The 15,632-nt window shown below is 48.8% G+C and overlaps 1 long non-coding RNA gene across 1 annotated transcript; it reads left to right on the forward strand.

The window, feature by feature from the left end:
• The first annotated feature begins 3,047 nt into the window (after window positions 1–3,047).
• LOC141203920 (uncharacterized) lies at window positions 3,048–10,725 on the forward strand. The gene is made up of 3 exons (XR_012274903.1): window positions 3,048–3,132; window positions 4,067–4,130; window positions 10,158–10,725. It is a non-coding gene; the product is annotated as an uncharacterized lncRNA (long non-coding RNA).
• The last annotated feature ends 4,907 nt before the right edge of the window (window positions 10,726–15,632 follow it).

Raw genomic sequence — 15,632 nt, forward strand, 5'->3', positions numbered from 1 at the left:
AGCGCTGCAAGGCACAGCGATTTATAAAGTAGCTTGGGTAAAGCAGAATAGAGCTAATAGGTAGCTAAAACTGTCCCTGAGAACAACAGCATCCTATCCCTAACTGAATTCACAGCAGAGTGAGCTCAAAATGGCGGCGGCGGCTTTTATAGTGCATCATGACATAATTTCAGCAGCCAATCACAGCCATGCCATTAGTTAAGATGCCTACATGCCTAACAGGATGTGCCCACACTTCTTAGGATCCTCATTGGCTGAATAAAATGAAACTGGCTCATTGCATTATGGAAACTTCCGATTCCGGTATACGATATTGCAAAAGTATCGGAATTCCGATACCGCAAATATCGGCCGATACCCGATATTTCAGCATCGGATGCTCAACACTACTGATGACACATTAATGACGTTGCACCAGCCAGACTAATCAAAAGCCACGTTAGGGACCCCTCCAAAGTAAGAGATTTGCGAGCCTCCTATCCAGAGGCCAGAGACTACTGACTTGGCTGATGGATCTGGATCCCACAAATGAGTACACCCCTCTGTAAAAACAAATCTTTTTTTTCTGTTTTATTGTTTTCATATTCTTAGGATCATAACGTGTTTTATTGGTACTATTTTGGGATATGTAAGTCTTTTTGGTCATCCTTATTTTTGTGATAAAATGACAAATGTGTGTGTTTTTTTTGTTGGAATTTGTTTTTTAGTTGATAAAAAAAAATTATTGGGAAAACAAAACCTGTTTTTCAACATTTTTGTAAATGATTAGTTTCACAACGGGAACACGCAATGCGTTAGTTGCATAAATAATCCATTAGTGCAGTTCAATGTCCAGCCTGTGTGTGTTATATTGGCAGGCCGCCTATTAGATGGCGTCTCCAGTCGGATCTAATATCTCCAGTGACCATGGCATGTAAGGAGTTAACGGAGCAGCGGCAGAGTGCTGACAGTGCACCCTTTCACTGCTGGATCCCTGCTTGATGTGGGTAGTGAGCACTGTTGGATGGAGCCCTGGGATCATGATTCCAGGATGAAGATGCAAGTCCTAATGTCAATGGGCATGTTCCATTAGGAAGTGCTTTGACGGGAAGTGGTTTATCTACTACATTTTTTTTATCTTAACATCCAATATTATGAAAGCTTAGGTTTGATCTCTCATATCAAAGGGTTTTTTAATCTCCAGCATTCATGGTATATGCACAGGATATGCCATAATAGCTGGATAGGTGATGGTGTTACCTCCCGGGCCTCTGCCTGTCAGGAGTACAGGAGTTCCACTTTGCATTGGCTAACATTCTGAAGCCCGCCATCCTGTTCTTGGTTAGATATGGGTACCCATACTCATCTGCTTTTTCTTTTCTTTTCCAAGGACTTGAGAAGGTTCCTTTACAAAAAACTTCCAAGGTACTTTCTTTCCATAGTTTTTCGTATGATTAATGATTGCTATTATGTAATTATATTTAATAATTTAAGACCTCAACTCCCAAGGTCTGAATAACAAAACTCCTGCCCTCCTCTCTCTGACGATACAGCCTGGTCTCTGGGGCCTTTATTTCTGATACCAATGCCCATGCGTTGGCTCGTTAACAATGGTCATTCTGATGTGAGGTGTGTAGTAAATTATGTCTATTACTAACATAACCTTTTGATTGTTGTTTTATTAGTGTTGAAGGACTTCATGCCATTGTAGTGTCAGACAGAGATGGGGTACCTGTAATTAAAGGTAAGGAACTAGAATGGACATGCATGTCTCGGCATGCAGTTCTGCTGTAATGTGGTTCTCTGCCCTTATACCCACTCTTACAGCTAGGTTACACACCTCAACTGTTATCTCAAACTTCCAAATTAATGATGCGGATATGATGAAACACTGGTGAGCCCACAAGCAACTATCTGACCAGCAGATTTGTTCCTGCCAATATTGGAACTCAATCTAATAATTTCAGCCATAATGATAATTGAGATTAAAGAAGTTGTCCACTACGTGTACATTGATGCCCTATCCATAGGATAGGACATCAATGGATGGTTGGTTGGGGTCCCACACCCGGCACTCCCGCTGATCCGCTGTTATCGGTGCCGCCGGCTGTAAGTGCTTACTTGCGGAGCTTGGCCATCAAGTTGTAGTGGCCACCGCAGGGTACTTCACATTCGCCTCCTATTCAGTTCAATTTAATAAGAGGCGGATGTGTAGTACTCCACGGCGGCCACTACAACTAGGCGGCCAAGATCTGCAAGTAAGCACTTCCGTCCGGCAGCACCGATTACAGCTGATCATCAGGGGTGCTGGTTGTGGGACCCCAGTTGATCAGACATTGATGCTCTATCCTACGCATGGGGCATCAATGTAAAAGTAGTGGATGGGTTTGTTTCCATGTTGAGATTTTTTTTTTTTTTTAAGCGGTTTTTGTAGCTAAAGCCAGAAATGAATAATAAATGGTAGATGTCTCTTTTTTTAATCCACTCTTGGTTTTGGCTTCAAAAACTGCATCAAAATCTGAAGTTGGAAACCACTTTCATTATTTTTAAAAGGAAAAAGAAGGTGATATGAATCTTAATACAATTAGTTTACTTTATTTTTTAGTCCGCTTAGAGGACTTGAAAACCTGTGATCCTTTGCTTTTTCTATATACTGCAAAACTATGATTGCTCTATTTAACTGCCACTGCCAGTGATTGACAGCAGCGCCTAGGTAGTTAAACATCAGCGACTGGAACAAGCGCTGCTGCTGAAGACTGATGGTGGCTGTATAGCAGCCGGTATATGGCGCAAGCTGAGCCCCCTCCACACATGCAGACCCCAGTACGAACATACAGGTACATGCATTTGCTCCAGAGTTGTAAAGAGCCATGCCACATGACTTGGGCTATAAAGAAAAACCAGGACCCTCTATTTGTGTACAGCCATTTTGGGCTGCTTGTACCTCATCAACCAAAAGTAGGAGACTGGATTATAGAAATGTTCACATTCAAACACTTATTGCTGTTTTCTTTATCAGTTGCAAATGAGAATTCCCCTGAACCTGCTCTGAGGCCATGTTTTCTATCCACATTTGCACTGGCCACTGACCAGGGAAGCAAGCTGGGACTCTCCGAAAACAAAAGCATCATATGTTACTACACCACGTATCAGGTAGGTAAGGCTGTAGACCCAGGACGGCTTTGTGAGCATCAGGTGTGATTATCACGATCGGTGGTGGTGATGGACATGCTCATCCCAACCAGATTCAAGTGGTATCATCTTCTGGTTTAGAGTTTTTTGGGGGCAGGTATTTTCGGGCAGGTCTGTCTGACCTGCTATACAGTTGGCTTTAGATATGTAGATTGTAAATATTTTCCAAAGTTCTCAAAGAGATTGTCCCAAATCAGAAAATCGTGATCCCTGGGTGCAGTTTGTTATAAAACGATTGTAAAATTGTCTGGTGTAAGCCACCCTCTTCCGGTCCGGTGCTGAGCCTCTCCGGCTGCTCCATGTGTCCAGTATTACCTGCGGGGCCGATGTCACATCAGCAGCTTGGCAGCCAGTCAGTGAGCTCAGGTGTTTTGAGTGGGGTGTTTTGTCTACACCACCAAGCCACTGAGCTCTCTGATTTGCTGGTGTGCTGTCGACATGACGTCAGCGCTGCAGCCCATATCCGTTACCGAGAGCTATGGTGGAGACTCAGCCCTGCACCTGGGGAGGGGGAGTAAAGCGTGGGGTCCAAGAACAAGCTAAACCCTGATGAAACACTTTGTTTTAATTCCATTTGTTATGAGGATTGTGTGTAAAGTGCCGGTGTTAATAGACATATTAATAGGCCCATCCTCCTTTAAGAATTGCTGTTTCAGTCCTCATTGCACTGATATTAACCGGATCTCACTGTGTTTTCTTTGTGGTCCACAAGTCACTTTCTCCATGCATACCTCACATTACGGTTCATAGGGATCCATTGGAAGTGTTTTCCATGTTCATTGTACAGTAAAGCATCATTTACACAATAGAAAACGCCTTTAAGCAGCATGGAAATATGGAGGTTATAAGTATCACTTCATTTCTATTGTCTGTAAGTCATTGATTTGTGTTTCAGGTTGTCCAGTTTAACAGATTGCCGTTGGTTGTGAGCTTCATAGCTAGCAGCAATGCCAATACAGGTAGGCGTTCTTCTGTATTATTTACATTGTATTTACATGTCTAGCCCGATAAAAGGTGCAGTGTACAGTACAGACCAAAAGTTTGGACACACCTTCTCATTTAATGATTTTTCTGTATTTTCATGACTTTGAAAATTGTACATTCACACTGAAGGCGTCAAAACTATGAATTAACACATGTGGAATTATATACTTACTAGATGGTGGCCCGATTCTAACGCATCGGGTATTCTAGAATATGTATGCGGCCGACCGGGCGCAATTAGCAGAGCGGTGTTTAAATTTGGCGCCAAAATCGCTGATTGGTCGCGTTTGGCAACCGCGACCAATCAGCAAAGCGGTGTTTAAATTTGGCGGCAATATCGGAGGTTGGTCGCGGGCGGCGGCCGCGACCAATCAGCGAACCGTGTTAGTGAGAACTGGAGAGCGTGTTTAAATTTGGCACCAAAATCGCTGATTAGTCGCGACCAATCAGCAGAGCGGTTTTTAAATTTGGCGCCAATACTGCTGATTGGTCGCGGCTGGCGGCCGCAACCAATCAGCAAAGCGGTGTTTAAATTTGGCGCCAAAATCGCTGATTGGTCGCGGGCGGCGGTCGCGACCAATCGGCGAACCGTGTTAGTGAGGACTGGATAGCGTGTTTAAATTTGGCACCAAAATCGCTGATTAGTCGCGACCGCGATCAATCAGCAGAGCGTTGTTTAAATTTGGCGCCAATCTTGCTGATTGGACGCGTCCGGCATCCGCGACCAATCAGCAGAGCGGTGTTTAAATTTGGCGCCAATCTTGCTGATTGGACGCGTCCGGCATCCGCGACCAATCAGCAGAGCGGTGTTTAAATTTGGCGCCAAAATCGCTGATTGGTCGCGGCCGGCATCCGCGACCAATCAGCAGAGCGGTGTTTAAAATTGTCGCCAATCTCGCTGATTGTTCGCGGCTGGCGGCCGCGACCAATCAGCAGAGCGGGGTTTAAATTTGGCACCAATAATGCTGATGGGTCGCGGCCGGCGATCGCGACCAATCAGCAGAGCGGGGTTTAAATTTGGCCCCAATACTGCTAATGGGTCGCGGCAAGCGACCGCGACCCATCAGCAGAGCATTTTTTAAATTTGGCACAAAAAACGAAGATTGGTCGCGGCCGGTGGTTGCGACCAATCAGCAGAGTGAGGTTTAAATTTGGCGCCAATACTGCTGACTGGTCACGGCCGACAACCGCGACCAATCAGCAGAGCGGTGTTTAAATTTTGCACCAATACTGCTGATTGATCTCGGCCAGCGACCGCGATCAATCAGCAGAGCGTTGCTTAAATTTGGCGCCAATCTCGTTGATTGGTCGCGGCTGGAGTCCGCGACCAATCAGCAGAGCGTTGTTTAAATTTGGCACCAATCTCGCTGATTGGACGCGTCCGGCATCCGCGGCCAATCAGCAGAGCGTTGTTTAAATTTGGCGCCAAGGTCGCTGATTGGTTGCGGCTGGCGTCCGCGACCAATTAGCACAGCAGTGTTTAAATGTGGCGGCAAGATCGGTGATTGGTCGCGGCCGCTATTTAAATGTGGCGCCTAAATCGGTGATTGGTCGCGGGCAGCGGCCGCGACCAATCAGCAGAGCGGTGTTTAACTTTAGCGCCAAGATCACTGATTGGTCGCGCTGTCCGCACGCGACCAACCAGCGAATCGTATTGGTGAGGAGCGGGGAGCGGAATTGTATTAGTGAGGACCGGGGAGCGCCGCTGCCTGTGCGGGTACTTCCGCTGCGAGAACCCGGGACATGAGCGGGCGCTCGGAGCAGAAGTATCCCGACCCGCAGCGCCGCTCCCCGGTCCTCCCTTCACACCCTAGCCGCTGATGTCCCCACAGTATCTGCATGGTGTTACAAAGGTCCGGACATTTGTGTTAAAAATCGCTGATTGGTCGCTGGCGCTGCCCGCGACCAATCACCGATTTGGTCGCAAAATTTAAATATCGGCCGCGACCAATCACCGATCTTGGCTCCACATTTAAACACCGCTGTGCTGATTGGTCGCCGACGTAGGGCGCGACCAATCATCGATTTTGGCGCCACATTTAAATAGCGTCCGCGACCAATCAGCACAGCGGTGTTTAAATGTGGAGTCAAGATCGGTGATTGGTCGCGGCCGATATTTAAATTTGGCGCCCAAATCGGTGATTGGTCACGGGCAGCGCCAGCGACCAATCAGCGATTTTTAACACAAATGTCCGGACCTTTGTAACACCATGCAGATACTGTGGGGACATCAGCGGCTAGGGTGTGAAGGGAGGACCGGGGAGCGGCGCTGCGGGTCCGGATACTTCTGCTCCGAGCGCCCGCTCATGTCCCGGGTTCTCGGAGCGGAAGTACCCGCACAGGCAGCACCGCTGACATCCAATTGGTCGCGGCCGCTATTTAAATCTGCCGCACAAATCGGTGATTGGTCGCTGTCTTGGCCCGCGACCAATCACTGATTTTGGCGCCAAAGTTAAACACTATTGTGCTCATTGGTCGCGGCCGCTGAACGCGACCAATCACCGATTTGGGCGCCAAATTTAAATATCGGCCGCGACCAATCACCGATCTTAGCTCCACATTTAAACACCGCTGTGCTGATTGGTCGCGGCCGATATTTAAATTTGGCGACCAAATCGGTGATTGGTCGCGGGCAGCGTCGGCGACCAATCAGCACAGCGGTGTTTAAGTTTTGCGCTAAGATCAGTGATTGGTCGGGTCCGAAGACCGTGACCAATCATCGAATCGTCTTGGTGAGGACCGGGGAGCGGCGCTGCCTGTGCGGCTACTTACGCTGCGAGAACCCAGGACATAGCGGGCCCTTGCAGCAGAAGTATCCCGACCCGCAGCGCCGCTCCCCGGTCCTCCCTTCCGCATGGAGGTCAGCGGCGCCGGCGGTCCTTCCCCTGCTACCGGCTGGGAGATGAGCGCCTCGCGCCGGTCATCTCCCGGCTGCATCGCCGCTGAGCTCCGTCCCGCAAATGAGCCGCTAACGGCCGCCATCTTTTTTCAGAAATCCCGCGGCGCTGATTGGCCTCTGGCGGACCAATGAGCGACGCGGGATTTCCTGGACAGACAGACACACAGACAGACAGACAGACGGGATAAGACGATTATATATATAGATACAAAAAAGTGTGAAACAACTGAAAATATGTCTTATATTCTAGGTTCTTCAAAGTAGCCACCTTTTGCTTTGATGACTGCTTTGCACACTCTTGGCATTCTCTTGATGAGCTTCAAGAGGTAGTCACCGGAAATGGTTTTCACTTCACAGGTGTGCCCTGTCAGGTTTAATAAGTGGGATTTCTTGCCTTATAAATGGGGTTGGGACCTTCAGTTGTGTTGTGCAGAAGTCAGGTGGATACACAGCTGATAGTCCTACTGAATAGACTCTCAGAATTTGTATTATGGCAAGAAAAAAGCATCTAAGTAAAGAAAAACGAGTGGCCATCATTACTTTAAGAAATGAAGGTCAGTCAGTCTGAAAAATTGGGCAAACTTTGAAAGTGTCCCCAAGTGCAGTTGCAAAAACCATCAAGCGCTACAAAGAAACTGTCTCACATGAGGACCGCCCCAGGAAAGGAAGACCAAGAGTCACCTCTGCTTCTGAGGATAAGTTTATCCGAGTCACCAGCCTCAGAAATCGCAGGTTAACAGCAGCTCAGATTAGAGACCAGGTCAATGCCACACAGAGTTCTAGCAGCAGACACATCTCTACAACAACTGTTAAGAGGAGACTTTGTGCAGCAGGCCTTCATGGTAAAATAGCTGCTAGGAAACCACTGCTAAGGACAGGCAACACGCAGAAAAGACTTGTTTGGGCTAAACACCACAAGGAATGGACATTAGACCAGTGGAAATCTGTGCTTTGGTCTGATGAGTCCAAATTTGAGATCTTTGGTTCCAACCGCCGTGTCTTTGTGTGATGCAGAAAAGGTGAACGGATGGACTCTACATGCCTGGTTCCCACCGTGAAGCATGGAGGAGGAGGTGTGATGGTGTGGGGGTGCTTTGCTGGTGACACTGTTGGGGATTTATTCAAAATTGAAGGCATACTGAACCAGCATGGCTACCACAGCATCTTGCAGCGGCATGCTATTCCATCCGGTTTGTGTTTAGTTGGACCATCGTTTATTTTTCAACAGGACAATGACCCCAAACACACCTCCAAGGCTGTGTAAGGGCTATTTGACCAAGAGGGAGAGTGATGGGGTGCAACGCCAGATGACCTGGCCTCCACAGTCACCAGACCTGAACCCAATCGAGATGGTTTGGGGTGAGCTGGACCGCAGAGTGAAGGCAAAAGGGCCAACAAGTGCTAAGCATCTCTGGGAACTCCTTCAAGATTGTTGGAAGACCATTTCCGGTGACTACCTCTTGAAGCTCATCAAGAGAATGCCAAGAGTGTGCAAAGCAGTCATCAAAGCAAAAGGTGGCTACTTTGAAGAACCTAGAATATAAGACATATTTTCAGTTGTTTCACACTTTTTTGTTAAGTATATAATTCCACATGTGTTAATTCATAGTTTTGATGCCTTCAGTGTGAATGTACAATTTTCAAAGTCATGAAAATACAGAAAAATCTTTATATGAGAAGGTGTGTCCAAACTTTTGGTCTGTACTGTATGTCTGTTGTGAAAGAAGAATTTCTCAACTGGAAGCCGAGGAGAAAATCCAATCTACCCTGTCCCAATTTACATGAAATGGTTCTTGGTTCTTGTCAGAGTTGATGAGATACAACTACTGATCCCTTAATGATACTGTAGATGTTCTGTATCCAGTAATGGTGTGATGTGGTCCTTACACAAAGATAATTTAAAATGTGCAGTCAGTGCAATAACAACAACAAAAAATACTAGTAAAGTGTCCTTAAAATATTTTTAGATGTGTTTAGAAAAATATATAACTTATACTTAACGTCAAAAAAGTGCTCTGGTCTCCAATTCTCAACACTAGTCCTGGCAGATCCACTTCCAACTTGTGCCCGCTTTCCTGGACTATAATACGGGGGTCCTATTCTTCAGAGGATAGCATGCCCATCATTCAGCTGAATGGAAGCAATGGATCTAAATTGACTCTCACATCAAACATTTGCTTAAAATCTGTCTGGTGAAAACAAGTAACCGCCTATGCACAAGGTGGCTGATAACTGATTGATTGGTGGAGGTATGACCACTGCAACCTGCACCGATTGGTAAAAGGGGGCACTTTCATGCCCATTAGAAAGATGGTTGACCGCTGCTCTACTCATTCCCTGTGGGCTGTGTAATGCTGCATTCGGCTTTTTCTGGCCGCCCCATAGAGAACGAATGGTCCTGCAATCAGGCATGTGCACTGCTGATGAACTTTAATGAGGATAAAAGTACCCTGTTGGGGATAAAAATTTCTTGATTTGCCCCCACTAATCAATAAGTGATAACTCGTCTTTGGAGAATCCCTTTAGCCAAAATGTATTGGCTTCATGTGTGCTCTGAATGGAAGCCACTACAATAGTAATTACACTGCACAACAAATGCCATCAATAACCAGTCTCAGACGCATCCAGCACTATGTCTACCATATTGTCCACCTGAACTAAGATTACACAGTGGGCTAGTCATCACTGACCAGTTATCAGCCACTAACAAATGTCACAACTGGCTCAACATAGTCAAGTTTTAGTTCTATCTGCATAATATTAGTTTCATTTTGTAATGAGGATTAAAGTTCCTTCTGCTTCCAAACAGTGCGACACGACCTCCACGATCAGTAAGTTACAGAACTTGTCTTCACTCAATATCCCCTTTAAGCAGTTGGACAAAGAGCAGTTCCCATAACAGGTTCCTCTCATTTCTACCGTTTGATGCAGTTTTATGCCGGATGATGGAAAGTTTCAGGTTCCCACTTTCTGCCCTGAAATCGGAGTACACATATTGTCTACAGCAGCTTGTAGTCTGCCAACAGCTGGAATATACATAGAAATATGGACTTCTGCAGTCAATTTTCACTATTTATTCATATATTTTTTTTTTTTTTTTTAGGTCTAATCCTTAGTTTGGAAAAAGAACTTGGCCCCTTGTTTGAAGAGCTTCGGCAAGTGGTGGAGAATTCTTCATCTGCGTGGTCCTCAAAAGAAGTCATGAACTTTTGGTGTGGGGAAAAAAAAAGGTTGCCATTTCCAAAGCAATGAAACACTTTGTACTTGTAGTTCTGCCAGTGCACTGAGTAATATTCCTCTCTGCTAGAGAAATGAAGGAGAACTGCTGGATTTCTAGGGTGCATCAGCCCTAACATTTCACATTCCCTCTAAGTGAAGGAGCTTATCCACTGCAGAGATGGATCCAGTTGTGGTTATGACTCGCCCCTTGGGCCGTGGGGCACTCGGATCCGGGCGAAAGGGGAACTATGGGGGTAGTAGTGGCAACCCGGTTCCGTGGCTCAGGGTGGTCAGGCCAGTGGCAGTCCGTTATGTGCTGATGTTTATGTCCGACTACGCCACCCGTGGATTGCGGTTATTAAGAACCGCCGCTGCATGCAGACCGCTGGGGCTGATGAGGTGTGCAGCTAGGGTAGTGTGACTCCCCACGGGAAGAGTGCGGCCCCAGGGCAGTATAGTGGATGGTGGGAGTGATGGTAGTGAGAGTCCCAGTGCTGGTAGTGCTGGAGGAGCAAGGAGCACACAGACAACAGGTTGCAGTCCAGGGTCTTTACTAGAACAGGTAAACTGACCCACAAACAGTCCCGGCTAGGAGGGGACCTGGATGTCTGAGAGCAACGGGGAAATTGGCCCTGGTCAGGGTGGGGGTGTAGGCCTACCGTGCTTTCTGCGCTCCTTCTGGCTATCTCCTCCGGATAGGGTAACAGCCCACGTTTCCGAGCTTTCCGTGTATTCTCGCCTGTATGGCCTACGACGTGGGTTCCTTTCTGCTCCCAGCCTTGTACGGCTTTACTGGTCCCTTCGGTTGTGGCAGGGCCTCCAGGCTTCTTAGGCCAAGGAATATACAGTCCCTTGCGGACTGGTTCTCTGCTGGGGGATGTGGAATCCTTCCAGCCTCAGACACCAAAGTCTGGTAAAATTAAGTCTTTTCTCTGCCAAGACAGGCTCTCTTCGCCTCTTGTCTCTGGCTTGTGGCTCTCCTACTGCCACACTTCCTCTTAGGTGCAACACAACTTTCTGTCCCTGCTCTGGGACACCTCTCAGTGCTGAGGCAGGTCGTCCAGTTCTCCCTAACCCTGCCCCCAGTACCAGCTTTTATAGGGGCAGCCAGCTCCCCCTACTGGCCTGAGACAGGAGGCATTGCATGCTAATGTTCCCCTGACTAGAGAACCTCCCCCTTGCTCTCAGACACAGCTTTATTTACACTTGTGGCATCCAGGCCAGGGTGACACATTCCCCCCTAGTGAAATTTAGTACTCCGGGACTAAACAGTAAACAAAGACAATATGCATAACAATAAAACATTAATAGACAGATGACGCACAAATTGAGTTCTTTAGGTCACAGTGTGGCCTGTGACCGGGTGTCCATATCACCAGCACAACGGGGAGCCTTAACCAGGTGGGGGTCTGTCCTACCCCAAGTCCTTTACAGTCTTAGTTCATTCCTTGGTCAGGCTCCAAACGCAGTCCATACAAGGTCCCGGTTATAAAAAGTCCATAACCTTTGAGTCCTTACGGTAGCTGCAAGAAACTGAAACACGCTATTAATAATCACGCAGGTAACTTGGCAAACATTTCAACATTTTTCAACAGGGTTATTTACAATTTTAGTACACTCTATATTTTCCAGCGAGCGGGTATCTGCCCCTTTGTGCTCCTGGTTGACCTACGTAGCCCACTGTCTGGTGGTGGACCAACCTGGCTTTACCCACTAGCGTTAGGGGTACAGCTACCAGCTGGGTGTACAGGTAGGGCAGGCAGCTGTCTGCGGGTCCTTTGGCTTACCGCAGGCATGGCAGGCTCACTGTCAGCAGAGGGTTGACTCTCCTGGGCTGCTGGTACAGGCTCTTCTGCCTCTGGAACTGCTTGCTCCTCTTCACCTTCCGGCTCTGGTGTTGGTTGTTGCTGGGCCGGTTGCAGGAAATGCAGGACGGGTACCACTATGGCATCATTTATGCGAGTCCAGGACTGAGGGAACTCTCCGAGAACGGTGCTGATCATTTCTTCCTTGTCCTCTGCGGGTTCAAGGTCACTCTGATCCTCTTCTGCACTACGGAGTTGCTCGGGGCACCTTTTGAGGTGGTCTCTGGAGACGACACTAGTGGTTTCTCCTCCGTCCTTGGTGATTACGCACACCTTTGGGTTGTCGTGGTCAGACTGCAGTACGGTGTAGGGTTCCCTTTCCCACTGGTCGTCCAACTTATGTAGCCTTCTTTTTCGCTTTAGGACTTGCCCACCAGGTTCTAGGGGACCAGCAGGGGCGTGTTGATTGAAGAGTTTTTCTTGCCTCTCTCTCACCTGGGCCAGGCTCTTCTCCACACTCTCCTGTACCTTCTTGTACTGCAGTTGCCTTTCCGTATCCCAGTCCACATCCGGGGAGGTGTCCTCAGGTATTAGGACTCCCATCTCCAGGTCTACGGGCAGCTTACCTGGTCTAGCTCGCATCAGGTAAGCCGGGGTGCAGTTTGTAGCATTCACCTGTATATTGTTGTATAGGTCTATCAGGTCCGGCAGTTTTTCTGGCCACAGGCTGCGTTCCTCCAGGGGCAAAGTCTTCAGGAGATCAATGAATATATTGTTCATCTTCTCACACATCCCGTTGGTCTGTGGATGGTAAGGCGTTGTCCGAATCTTCTTACAGCCATAGAGGTTGCAGAACTCCTGGAAGATTTCAGCCTCGAACGCTGGACCCTGGTCTGTCAGGACCTGTTCCGGATACCCGTGTGGACGGCAGAAGTATTGCTGGAAGGCTCTGGCCGCTGTTTGGGCTGTCAAGTCCTTTACCGGGACCACCACTAGAAAACGGGAATAGTGGTCCACGATTGTCAGGGCATAGATGTATCCTGACCGGCTGGGAGCCAATTTGACATGGTCCAGAGCTACCAGCTCAAGAGGCTGCGTGGTGACGATTGGCCTCAAGAGTGTCTTCTGGCTGGTGCGGTCCTTCCTCCTCAGGTGACAAGGGCCACAGTCTCTGCACCATTTTTCTACAGCTCCTCTCATGCCGACCCAAAAGAACCTTCCTCTTAGCAGGAACTCCAGTTTCTTCCAACCGAAGTGCCCCGCTCTGTCATGGTAAGCCCCCAGGACCATAGCTGCATCCCGCCTTGGGACCACGACTTGCCAGGTCAGCTCGTGCGTCCGGTGGTTGACAATCCTTCTGCACAACTTGACTTCGTAGAGGAACAGCTTGCTCTTCTCCTTCCATAGCTGCTTGGCTTCCTCTGGGGCATCTGGATCTAGGCGGGCGTCTTCCCGGGTCAGCAGATCTTTCACCAGGCGGACTGCAGGGTCACTATCTTGGGTCTCGGACCAGCTGTGGTGAGGTAGGGGATTCATCATCACAGTTGTTAGATCTTCCTCCTTCACGCGGTGAGAGTGTTGAGCGGCTCCATACCGGTGAAACGCGGGGAGTTCTACCTCCTCCAGCTCTTCTGGGTCTTCGTCACCTTCAGGTAAGTGAGGCATTCTTGATAGGGCGTCCGCGTTGGCGTTGGTTTTGCCTGCCCGGTACTTGATCACGAAGTCATAGTTGGAGAGACGGGCCATCCACCGCTGTTCCAGGGCACCCAGTCTTGCATTGTCCAGGTGTGTCAACGGGTTGTTGTCCGTGTACACGGTGAACTTTGCGGAGGCCAGGTAATGCTTGAAGCGTTCCGTCATGGCCCACACCACTGCCAAGAATTCTAGCTTGAAGGAGCTGTAATTCTCCGGGTTCCTCTCGGTGGGCCTCGGCTTCCGACTGGCGTATGCGATCACCCGTTCTCTGCCCTGTTGGTTTTGGGACAGTACGGCTCCCAGTCCCACATTACTGGCATCTGTGTGGAGAATGAAAGGCTGGCCGTAATCAGGGTAGGCCAGGATCTCATTCCCCGTGAGGGCCATCTTTAGCTGGCGGAAGGACTCCTCTTCCGGTTTATCCCACTTGAAGCGTGGCTTTTGACTCCTGGACTTAGACTGTCCGATCAGGAGGTCCTGCATAGGAGCTGCCATCTTAGTGAACCCGGGGATGAACCTTCGGTAGTAGCCTACCAACCCGAGAAACTGTCTCACCTCTTTGATGTTCGAGGGGCTTGGCCAGCTCTTGATTGCCGTGACCTTGTCAGGGTCGGGGGCTACTCCTTCCGCACTTACCACGTGCCCTAGGTACTAGACCTTTGGTTTCAGCAGGTGACACTTCGATGGTTTCACCTTCAGGCCATAGCCTGCCAGGGCTTCGAACACCTCGGCCAGGTGCTTGAGATGGTCCTCGTAGGTCTTCGAATAGACGATCACGTCGTCCAGGTAAAGGAGGACCGTCTCGAAGTTTCGGTGCCCTAGACAGCATTCCATCAGCCGCTGGAAGGTCCCTGGTGCGTTGCAGAGCCCGAAAGGCATACAGTTGAATTCGCTCAGTCCCATCGGGGTGGTGAAGGCGGTCTTCTCCTTGTCAGCCTCTGCCACAGGAACCTGCCAGTACCCGCTAGTAAGGTCCAAAGTAGAAAAGAAGTTAGCAGATTTTAGTGCGGCTAAAGACTCTTCTATTCTAGGCAGCGGATATGCGTCTTTGTGGGTAATACGGTTGATTTGTCTATAGTCCACGCACATTCTCATGGTGCCGTCTTTCTTTTTCACCAGAACCAAGGGGGCTGCCCAGGGGCTACAGCTATCTCTAATGACCCCAGCTTCCTTCATTTCTCTTAGCATGCCCTTTGCGTTCTGATAATGTGCAGGGGGTACAGGTCGGTGTCTTTCTTTTATCGGTGGGTGGCTCCCTGTGGGGATGTGGTGTTCTATCCCTTTTACTCTGCCGAAGTCTAGCGGGTGCTTACTAAAGACTCTCTCGTACTCCTGTACCACCCGGTAGACTCCTTGTTTTTGGTGCAGGGGAGTGGAGTCAGCACCCACGTGGAGTTTCTGGCACCAGTCCTCCTTTTGTTTCTGGGAGCCATTACCCTCCGCCTGTGGAGATGGAGGCAAGGGTTCCACGGCCCTGATAGCTTTGTGATCGACAACAAACAGTTTGGCAAGTGTAGCGTACCTGGGTAAGTGTACCTCTCTCTCCCCAATGTTGAGAATGCGAACGGGCACCCTCCCATGACGGACATCAACCACCCCCCTGGCTGTCAAAATGGTGGGCCTGCTGTCTGAGTACACGGGTTCTACCATGGCTTGGTAGTCTCTACCTCTCAACCCGATTGCAGTCCGACACCAGATCATCATTTCACTTTTGGGAGGCATGGAAATGGGGAATGGGTCACTGAGTCTTACGCTACCGATCTCACCACCAGACAGTTCTACCTGCTGCCGTCTCATCAGGGCTTTTATCTCCTTGTTGAGGACTCTCTGTTGGCTGGAACTAGCATTCACCACCACCT

This window comes from Phyllobates terribilis, unplaced genomic scaffold, assembly GCF_046119375.1.
Source record: "Phyllobates terribilis strain yellow unplaced genomic scaffold, ASM4611937v1 Scaffold_132__1_contigs__length_4960021, whole genome shotgun sequence".
NCBI classification, from domain to species: domain Eukaryota; kingdom Metazoa; phylum Chordata; class Amphibia; order Anura; family Dendrobatidae; genus Phyllobates; species Phyllobates terribilis.